Genomic DNA, 10,988 nt, shown 5'->3' on the forward strand with positions numbered 1-10,988 from the left:
ACTCTCAGCAAACTTGGTATAGAAAGAACATACTTTGGCATGGCATGGTGGCTCACACCTGTAATCCCAGTACTTTAGGGGAGCCAAGGTAGGTGGATCACCTGAGGTCAGAAGTTCCGGACCAGCCTGGCCAACATGGTGAAACCCTGTCTCTATTAAAAATACAAAAAATTAGCCAGTCATGATGGTACAAGCCTGTAGTCCCAGCTACTCAGGAGGCTGAGGCAGGGGAATTGCTTGAACCAGGGAGGCAGTGTTGCAGTGAACTGAGATCATGCTACTACACCCCAGCCTGGGTGACAGAATGAGACTCCATCTCAAAAAAAAAACCTCAAAATAATAAGGCCCTATGTGATGAACTCACAGCTAGCAATGCACTAAATGAGAAGAAATTAAAATTCTTTCCTTTAAATTCTGGAACAAGAGAAGGTTGTACCTTTCACCATTTTTATTCAACACAGTACTGGAAGGCCTACCCAGAGAAAATAGGCAAGCAATGGAAATAAAGGACATCCAAACTGAAAAGGAAGAAGTCAGATTATTCTTGTTCATAGATGTTTTGAGCCTATATTTAGAAAAATCTAAAGATGCCCTCAAAACCCCGTTAGAACTGATAAATGAATTCAGTCCATTTTCAGGATACAAAATCAACATACAAAAACCAGTAGCATATCTATACACTAACAACAAACAATCTGCAAAATGAATCAAAAACAATCTCATTTACAATAGCTACCAAAAATACCAAGGAATATATTCAACTAAAAATGTGAAATATCTTTACAATGAAAGCTATAGAAGACTGATGAATAATTGAAAAGGACATGAAACAATTGAAAGATATTCTATGCTCATGGATTCCAAGAGTTAATATTTTTTAAATGTTCACACTATCCAAAGAAATCTGCAAACTCAATGCAATCCCGCTCAAAAGACCAATAACATTCTTCATAGATGAAGAAAAAAAAAACCCTAAAATTCATATAGAAACACAAAAGACCCAGAATAGCCAAAGCAATCTTGAGCAAAATGAACAAAGCTGGAGGTATTACACTTTAGCTTCAAAATACACTACAAAGCTATAGTAACCAGAACAGGATGATACTGGTTTAAAAGAGATATACAGATCAATAGAACAAAATAGAGACTTCAGAACTAAATCCATGTATTTATGGCCAATCTATTTTCAACAAAGTTGCAAACAATATACACTGGAAAAATGGCAGTCTAATCCATAAATGGTCCTGGGAAAACTGACTATCCATAAGCAGAAGAATGAAACTAGACCAATATTCTCAAAATATACAAAAATCACATCAAATTGAATTAAAGACTTAAATTTAAGACTTGAAGCTATGAAATTACAAGATGAAAACTTTGAGGAAATGCTTAAGGACATGGTTCTGGTCAAGGATATTTTCAGTAAGACTTCAAAAGCACAGACAACAAAAGTAAATATATACAAATGGGATTACATCAAGATAAAATGCTTCTGCACAGGAAAGAAAGGAAGGGAGGAAGGGGAGGGGGGAATGGGGGAAAGGGGGGAATAGAGGAAAGGAGGAAGAGGGGAAGGCTGGAAAGCAGGAAGGCAGGAAGGAAAGCAGGAAGGCAGGAAGGAAGGAAGGAGGGATGGAGGGAAGAAAGGAAGGCAGGCCGGAGTGAGGAACAACCTAGAGCATGTAAAGAATGGGAGAAAATATTTGCAAACTATCCATTGGCAAGGCATTAGTAACCAGAATATACAAGAAACTCAATCAATTGCAAAGAAAAAAATTATGTATTTTATATATATAATTTATATATATATAAATGTCAATTCAGATCATTTGATTTTATATATATATTTGATTTTAAAATGGGCAAATGATCTGAATTGACATTTCTCAAAGAAGACATACGAATGACCAACGAGAACACTTAACAATGCTCAACATCACTAATCATCAGGGAAATGCAAATCAAAATCAGTGACATATCTTCTCACCCCAGTTAAAATGGTAAAAAAGAAAGAAAATAACAGTTGCTGATGGGGATGCAGACAAAGGGGAACACTCTTACACTGTTGGTGGGAATGTAAATTAATGCAGTCACCATATAAAACGGTAGGGAGGTTACTCAAAGAACTAGAAACACACCTACCATATGATCTAGCAGTCACATTGCTGGTTATATACTCAAAAGAAAGAAAATCAGTATTTGAAAAGATAACTGCACTGTTAGGTTTTTTGCAGTACTATTCACAATAGCCAAAGTATGAAATCAACCCAGGTGTCCATCAGTGAATAAACAGACAAAGAAAATATGGTATATATACACAATGGAATGTTATTCCACCATAAGAAAAGAAATGAAATTCTGTCATTTGCCAACAGCATGAATGGAACTGGAGCACATAGTGTTAAGTGAAATAAGCCAAACACAGAAAGACAAATATTGCATGTTCTCACTAATATGTGAGTGCTAAAAAAGTTGATCTCATGGAAGTAGAAAGTAAAATAATGATTATCAGAGGCGGAGAAAAGTAAGGGGGAAAGGGAGATGAAGAGAAATTGGTTAATGGGTCCCAAAATACAGCTAGATAGAAGAAATACACTCTAGTGTTCAATAGCACAGTAGGGTGACTCTACTTAACAAGAACTTATGGTATATTTCAAAATACCTAGAAGAGAAGATTTGGAATGTTTCTAACGCAAGAAATAATAAATGTTTGAGGTGATAGGTATCCCAATTACCCTGGTTCATTACACATTGTATGTATATACCAAATTGCACGACAGCTAAATTTCCCTTTATTTTTTGCTGTCTTTAAAAGATGGTATGCTACTGTGAAAAACAACACACTATTTGAATCATCAAAGAACTATCCAATATTAAATAATTGATTTCCTGTTATTACATCACCAAAGATGAAGATAATCAGTTATCTTTGATTTAATAACTTTAGCAAAATCCAAACATCTCATAATATATTCTTTCCTGATTGCAAAGCAATCATGTAACAGACATGAACCTTAATTTTTAAGAGAATCCCAGGTATACTGCTCCAATAGGTGTATCTTTCCATTTAAACGTACTTGTGACTTATGCTTTTGAAGAAATGCTAGCTTCCTTATAACTCTCACTTTGCCTTAACTTTATCATCTAAAACTATCTCCTGTATTTTTATCTAATAGGAATGAAATTTTCTTTTTTTACATGGAGTTTCACTCTCGTTGCCCAGGCTGAAGTGCAATGGTACAATCTCAGCTCATTGCAACTTCTGCCTCCCAGGTTCAAGAGATTCTCTGGCCTCAGCCTCCCAAGTAGCTGGAATTACAGGCATGCACCACCACACCTGGCTAATTTTGTATTTTTAGTAGAAACGGGGTTTCACCATGTTGGTCAGGCTGGTCTCCAACTCCTGACCTCAGGTGATCCATCTGCCATGGCCTCCTAAAGTGCTGGGATTATAGGCATGAGCCACCACACCCAGCAGAATGATTTTTTGATAATGCCTTTTAAATGCTCTTAGTACTAAATAAAGCACTTTGTCATTGAGACTCAACGATGGAACACTGATTGGGAAAAATTTGTTTGAATGTTTAAAATTTTCTAGTACAACTCCTCAATGAAGATTCTCTTACAAACACATAGAGATGCAACCTATTTGAAAAAATATATATTAAATTATACCAAAGTTACAATAAGAAAAAAATAATTTAACTAACAGCAAACAGTAGTGATGATGTCACTTTTCTACAATAATTTTTGGAATACAAAACAAGCAGTAATTATCATTGGGTTACTTTTTTGTTATAATTACTTAGTTCATCTATCAATAAGGACAATTACACAAAGTTTTTAAAATTCCACACACAGGAAATTCTCTGCCTGTTATTCTGGCATAATAAAAATATTCATTCCCCAAAATTATGCAATATATAGAATACCCAATCACACAAATATATCTGTCTTTTATAGTTAAAGACAAATCATCTGTAACAAATGTCGGGAGAGTACAACATTCACATTTATCATGCAGATGCTGGCAACTTGCCCATATTCTATAAACATAACTCCAAATAAACTAATTTTGGGGAAAAGTTTCCTTATTTGCTCCAGAAGCTGGAAGAACTGGAGATAGTTAATTTGATGCTGTATTGTAAAGAAAAACTAAGAAAATGAACACACTGGAAAGTAAGAGAGAACATATGAGAAAAAAGAATTATAGACAATTCAGTAGTCAAAAATGACAGACTTTGCTCTTTAAAGTGCAAGAGTTTTATTTCAGTGCGGTTAGTGCTTGATTATACACAGAAAACACCAATCCGTCATTGGTTTCTCCTGTGTACCCAGTCAACAGTGAGTATAATTTCAAGTACATCCACAGTTTTAGAGAATAACAATTTCTGTTTACCTATATATGTATAATTATGTAACTTTCATGAAGACTTTAATGTTAATAAATAATACATTTCTTAATAATCTTTTAATTTTTCTTATTTCTCCATTGCACAAATGAGGAATTTTGATTCATTCAGCATTTTGAGATATTCTAAAGCAGTAGGACAATTAATATTGGGATGAGCAATATAAAAAAAGTCCTCTTCTCCATGGAAAATATTCTGTCTTTGCAGTCATTCAGATCACAGTCTCAAAGCAAGGATGTTTTCATTCGTAATGAATTCATTATTTCTTTCTGTCTTTGTTTTGTTCTTTTATAAGTTGGAGAAAATGAAATTAGTCTTACTCTAAGATGATTTTTTGAATTATGGTAAAAATTGAGAAAGTCTGAGTGCTTACCCACCTACCAAAATATTTGTTTTGCATAGGTGTTCTAACATGATACATGAGAAGATCTATACTTCATGTTAATTTGCCACTCATAATCATGCATAACCTAATGAAAGTATAGAAAAATCAACTTGACTCCATTAAAATATAACCTTATGTGTTATTATATTAAACCAGGTTTACTTCTTTAGCAACGGTTGCATAATTATTTGTACTGTCATACATGATTATAGTAATTAGATAGCATATTTTTCCTACTATTATTTATCCCTTTTTACTCAAAATATTCTGGTTTGGAAAATTCTTTCAAAACCTATTAAATTTCTGACAAAGCAATGAATGCTTCTGCTGGGGGATGCTTCAGCCGGAGATTTGGCAAGAATTTCACTGAACTATAAATTATAAATACCAATGGAGTACTTAGCTCTTAATGTCAAGGGACTAGCAGGTAGAAAAGTCACCGACCTGAAATGATTTACTAACATTGATTATTAGGAAAAAGTTGGGCTACTATTACACAATGGGAACATGAAAGCATATGGTTCACACTCAAGTGAACCACTTAGGTACCACTTTTTATGCCCTTGGCCAAATTACTACACTGCCCAATCTTGTTCCCTTTCCTTACTTTCCGCAGGTATTTCCCCAAGAGCTCTGCATCACAAATCTCCTATTGCCTAAAAAGCAAATGAAGCAAAAAATAATCAACTGTGAAAAATGAAGGAGAATTTAGAGCATATATGTCAACACCTTATGATTAAAAATAAGTTTATACATTATTTTTATTCTACATACATGCTGTATATAATCGTTCAGTATCTTCATTCTCATTTCTTATATATTTTTGTATATCAGAGCCAGGAAAGTAAAACATTCTTTCCCCAGAATCCATTACTGCTAAAGTTCTGCATATTGTTTAATTTTCCTTAATGGTGGGAAAATCAAATGGGAGGCCTGTCTTCTAGTGAAGAGGCCATTTTCCAGAGACTGTGTCTGCTGTTCAGCAAGGCTCAAGACATTTCACGCCAAACTGAAAGAGCTCTGCAGGTTCACTTGCTCAGGACTAAGTAGAGGTAACCTAGGTAACCTATTAAAGGTGCTTCTTACTGCCTGTGCCTCATGTAGCCCAGAAAAACAACTGTGAATGGATTAAGATAGCACCCTTAATTATGAGCTGTTTTAACACTGTAGTCTTGGGTTTTTCATTTCAATCTTTAGGGGTTTTTTTTGGAACAGAGTTACTTGCATTTATCTTTTCAATTTAAAAATTGAGACTTATAAAACATCAATAAAAGAGTTTGTTTTTTTTTTCAAATTGCATCCAGAAAATGAAAGGCTGATATTTTTTTTCTCATTGCCTGAATAAGCAAAGGGAGCCACCACAATTGGTTTGATCCATATAAAGCAATCCAAGACATCTTTAGAACATAAATTCCCAATCCCTGTGCCAAGTTCTCATCACCAAACTCTACAAAAATTTCCAGCAGACTTGTTATATGAAATTTTAAGAGCTTAAATTAACTAGTTTCTATTTTATGTATAAGATATGCTATTTAGAGGAATAGCACATACTTTATATATACATATAACTTAGGTTTTAAAATACATATTTCTTGAAGAGCTTCTGTGACACATCCGACTATTTAAAAATAGCTCATATAACATTATTTCTTCTGCTAGGAATCATTTGCTCAGTAGGATAATTCTAACACTTTAGGTTGAAGTATATGGTTCTTTGGGTAATGTGTATGATATTATAATTCTGCACATATTTTAACAAACACTATACATTTGAAACAGATCTGTATATATGCAGTATATATTTTAGGAAAATGATATACAGTTTCAAATAATAAGCTTTCCAGTTATAAAAAAATCTATGAATTTCATCACCTTTATGCCATCTAAGTCACATAAAACTCCAGTGTAATTCCTCAGTTTAACCTCTTGTACAGAAATCTTCCCTACCTCACTCCACACTCATCCCTGACCTTCTTTTGGCTTCTGGTATAATCTGAAAATAACAAAAACAAAACAAGTTTATGCAAATTTTGGAAAAAGTTAAAACTCCTTAAAATTAATGGAGTTTTTGTAAGCAAATAAAATGATTTCTGAAGCTCCACAAGGAATGCATTTTAATACAAGTTTATATCAATTACACAAATATCATTGCTGAGATGAATATTGATCTTGAGTCATACATTCTTAGTAAATAGTTTGGCAAGAACATTTTCTTTTTTGTAGCTAATTTTAGAATGGTGTTTTAAAAGTCCCATTTTATGAAAATTTTACATGCCAAAGGGAGACATAGTTTTCTAGCAAAGCCATGTAAGCTGTATATAAGAATGTGATAAATTACCAAGGCTGTCCCAAACCAGTTTGTTAGATAATAATAATTTTTAAAAAGCATTAAGAATAGCCTATATACAGGGAGTAAGAAATTCCAGTGATAATTTCTGTTATGGCTTGAATATGCACCCCAATTTTCATGTGTGAGAAACTTAATCCCTATTATAATGACATTAAGTGGTGGGACCTTTGGGAGATAATTAGGGTTACATAAAGTCATCAAGGTGAGGCCCCCATGATGGGACTGATGGCTTTATAAGTAAAGGAAAAGAGGTCTGAAGTGGCAGGCTCCTGTCTTCTCACCCTATGATGCCTCTCATCACATTATGACAGAGCACAAGGCCCTCACCAGAAGCCTACCAAATGTGGCTGCCTGATCTTGGATGTTCCAGCCCCTAGAACTATAAGAAAAAAAAAAACAACTCTTTTCTTATAAATTACCCTATCTCAGGTATTCTGTTACAGCAACACAAAACAGATTAAGACATCTCCTACAACTAACAGCCCTCTGCAGTAAATTGTTTGAGAGTAATTCTCAAAACCTTAACAACACTGTATGTCATAGTTTATTCAGATTTCACATCCCTAAGTCTTCAAATTCCTTTATATCTTGTGTTATATCAGTCCAGGCTAGGGAACAGAAACCATTCTAGGTATTTCCAACAACAAATAGTTAATAGAAGAATTGGCTATAAAAGTGTTCGAAGGTTTAGAGGTGAAAGAGAAAACAGTGCTACCTACAGCTCTTTTCTGTGGCTTCCTTGCCATCAGAGTGGCTTCCTGCAGGCAGCTATGAGCCCACACCATGATACTGCAGGAGCCTGAAGTCCACTCTCCCACAGATGCTGCTGGCTTTCCCTATTGTTGGAGCAAATGGCTACCTCCAATATCCTGCTAGGGAGAAACAATATGGCCTCCACTTTTTATAAAATTTCAGTCTAAAATAAGTGCCTTGTTTTGGCAGAATCCAACCAGCACACAGTTCACAAGGGAGTCCAAGAAATATAATTTAAAATTCCAGGCCCTCATAACACAGGAGAGAGTATGAGATTGAACTCAGATAAATATTTGGCACATTTATTTATGCAGTATTCCTAAAGAGATACTGTGCAATTGTGTTTTAGGGTTTATTTTGGAGAAAATATTAAGATACATAGGCATGTTACATTACATGAGAAGGGTGTGCTACACTAGTATGGTTATCAGAAGCAGTGTTCTTCTGAGAAGAGTAGGGTTAGATTATTGTTGATGAACCTCCAGGCCCTTTCACCAGTTTCTATTTTACACTGGAATAATTTGTACACATTTAAAACAGCAAATGATGCCATGAGCAAATATAGGTCCAGTAATAAGCATTCAACTGATCCTTAAATAGCTCATCAGTATTTGGTTTGAGGCTGCCAAGGGCACAATAGGACCTGTAATACAAACTACTGATGGCTAATTCCATTAAGATCTTTTATTAAAAATAGCTTTTTGATCCCTGCTTGTGCTTTATACTGCAGTACTTTCTAAAGCATGTCAATATATATGTATGATGAAATGGTCACTAGATTCATGAATTTCCAAATAAAACACTTCAAATAATTTTTACATATTTGTGTAGACAACTTGTATATGTGCGAAGTGTGCATATGTGTACATAAATATGTTGTGAGGACGTTTACACATTAATCTATGTGTGCCTACACATATCCGAATACTTAGGTATATTAAAGTCAAGGTTACAGTGTTAAAACAATACAGTAGCCAGAGAGAATGTTGGTCAAAGAGACATCTATTCTATATGCAGTTTTTCTTGCTTTCCTGAATTGGCTAGGACATTCAGACTTTTTCCAGGCTCACTAATTTACTTTAGAGAAAATGATCCTAACATTGTGACTCTAAGTATATTATTTCTCATATATTTCAATCTATCAAGTTTGGACATTATTTTCTTTTTCTGGCTTACTAGGTTGCATCAAATATATTTTTATCTTTTATTATTTTTTTGTGTGTACTTTATTAACATAATTAAGTTTACCATATTGCCTAGTGCTAAATCTCCTTGCATTTCTAGAATAAGTACATAGGTATGTTGTACTATTCCTCTTACACCTTGCTAGATTGCGTAAACAATCATGTATTTGGAATATTTGTAATTATTTTGAATTAATTTGGAATACTATATTTCTAACAATCTTATTTTATTGTGAGGTGTCAAGGATATTACACTGATAGAGCATTTTGAGAAACTACATTTTCTTTGTTTGGGAGAAAAAATTATATCCATAGAAATCATGTTACTTGAAGTTGCCTGGGTCTAGCAACTTTAAGGGTAAAATTTGGGATGGTATATTAGATTTGGCTATCATTTACATTTTGGGGGAACCAGCAGAGAATTCAAGTTTTATGGTTTTCCTAATCAAGTTAGGACACATTCATTTCATGAGATTTAGTGAATAATTCACAAAATACCATATTTTAATGCAATTTTATAAAGATATTTAAAATTTTTCCAATTATGTGTGTCTAACCCTCTTCTAACAGTTAATACAGTTTCCTAATATTTGTTGCCTTGTGCTAGGGACTGAATTTTGTCCCCCTCCCAAAAATTCCTATGTTGAAGTCCCAACCCCTAGCACTTCATAGTATAACTATATTTGGATATTGTCTCTTCAAAGAAGCAATTAAGTTAAAATGAATATATTAGTCCATTCTCATATTGCTATAAAGAACTACCTGAGACTAGGTTATTTATCTATTTATACATACCTACACACACACACACACACACACACACACACACACACACACACATACATACCGGGGCATTACTGAGTTTATTTGGGGCACACCCAGGCGAGGGCCCTGCACCTCGAAGGTGTTGGGCCTCTTGGTGGTGAAGTGTGGTTTGTGCTGAGGGCTCAGGACTCAGTGGGGCAGTGGGAACTTGATCTTGGAGTTGTGGAACTGCTTGACCGATGACCAGCAGCACTTGCAGGCTGCAATCTCCTCCACTTTCATGATCTGGATGGAGTAGGCTGGGCGCGGTGCCGGGCGCCCAGGTCTCGGTAGCACTGGGTGACAGCGCCCACGGCGGGCAGGTCCCAGTATTCCCGGTACATGTTATGGGTGCCACTTCGGGAGTCATAGCACAGCCAGATGTCGAAGTTCTTCACCCGCAGGGGGGACTTCTCAAACACCTGTCCACACTAGACAATCTCCCCTGAAGACTTCTTCATCTTCTTTAACTGAGATATGAAGTACCAGAAGCGGGACTTGGCAACGACATGATTAGGCACAAAGATTCCCATGTGGTAAAGGGGTTGTGTATGGCACTTGGGGGTTGGCAGGCAGCGACCCACCACTTTGTACTCTCGTAGTGTGCCCGAGGCTTTCATGGAGTCCTCTCCACGCTCGCCGTCACCCACAAAAGGAGAGATTAGGTAATTTATGAAGAAAAGAGGTGTAATTGACTTACAGTCCTGCAGACTGTACAGGAAGCATGGCTAGGAGGTCTTAAGAAACCTGCAATCATGGCAGAAGGCGAAGGGGAAACAAGCACGTCTTACCATGGCAGAGCAGGAGAGGGTGAAAGGGAAAGTGCCAAACACTTTTAAACCATCAGATCTCATGAGAACTTATTTACTATCATGAGAACAGCAAGGGGGAAGTCTGCCCCCATGATTCAGTCGCCTCTTACCAGGCCTCTCCTCCAACACGTGAGGATTACAATTTGACATGAGATTTGAGTAGGGACACAGAGCCAAACTGCATCATTGAGGCCATTCAGGTGGCCCATAATCCAATCCGACTGGAGTCCTTATGAAAAGAGATTCGTATACACAGGAGGAGACACCAGGGATGTGAGCACACAGAGA

General features: G+C 35.8%; 1 pseudogene; it reads right to left on the reverse strand.

Moving 5' to 3' along the window:
- Positions 1 to 6,756: 6,756 nt before the first annotated feature.
- Positions 6,757 to 10,557, reverse strand: LOC105718977 (large ribosomal subunit protein eL20-like; annotated as a pseudogene).
- Between the last annotated feature and the right edge of the window lie 431 nt (positions 10,558 to 10,988).

The sequence above is a fragment of the Aotus nancymaae genome, unplaced genomic scaffold (assembly GCF_030222135.1).
Source record: "Aotus nancymaae isolate 86718 unplaced genomic scaffold, 86718_ANA_hifiasm-v0.15.2.pri h1tg000029l, whole genome shotgun sequence".
Taxonomy (NCBI): domain Eukaryota; kingdom Metazoa; phylum Chordata; class Mammalia; order Primates; family Aotidae; genus Aotus; species Aotus nancymaae.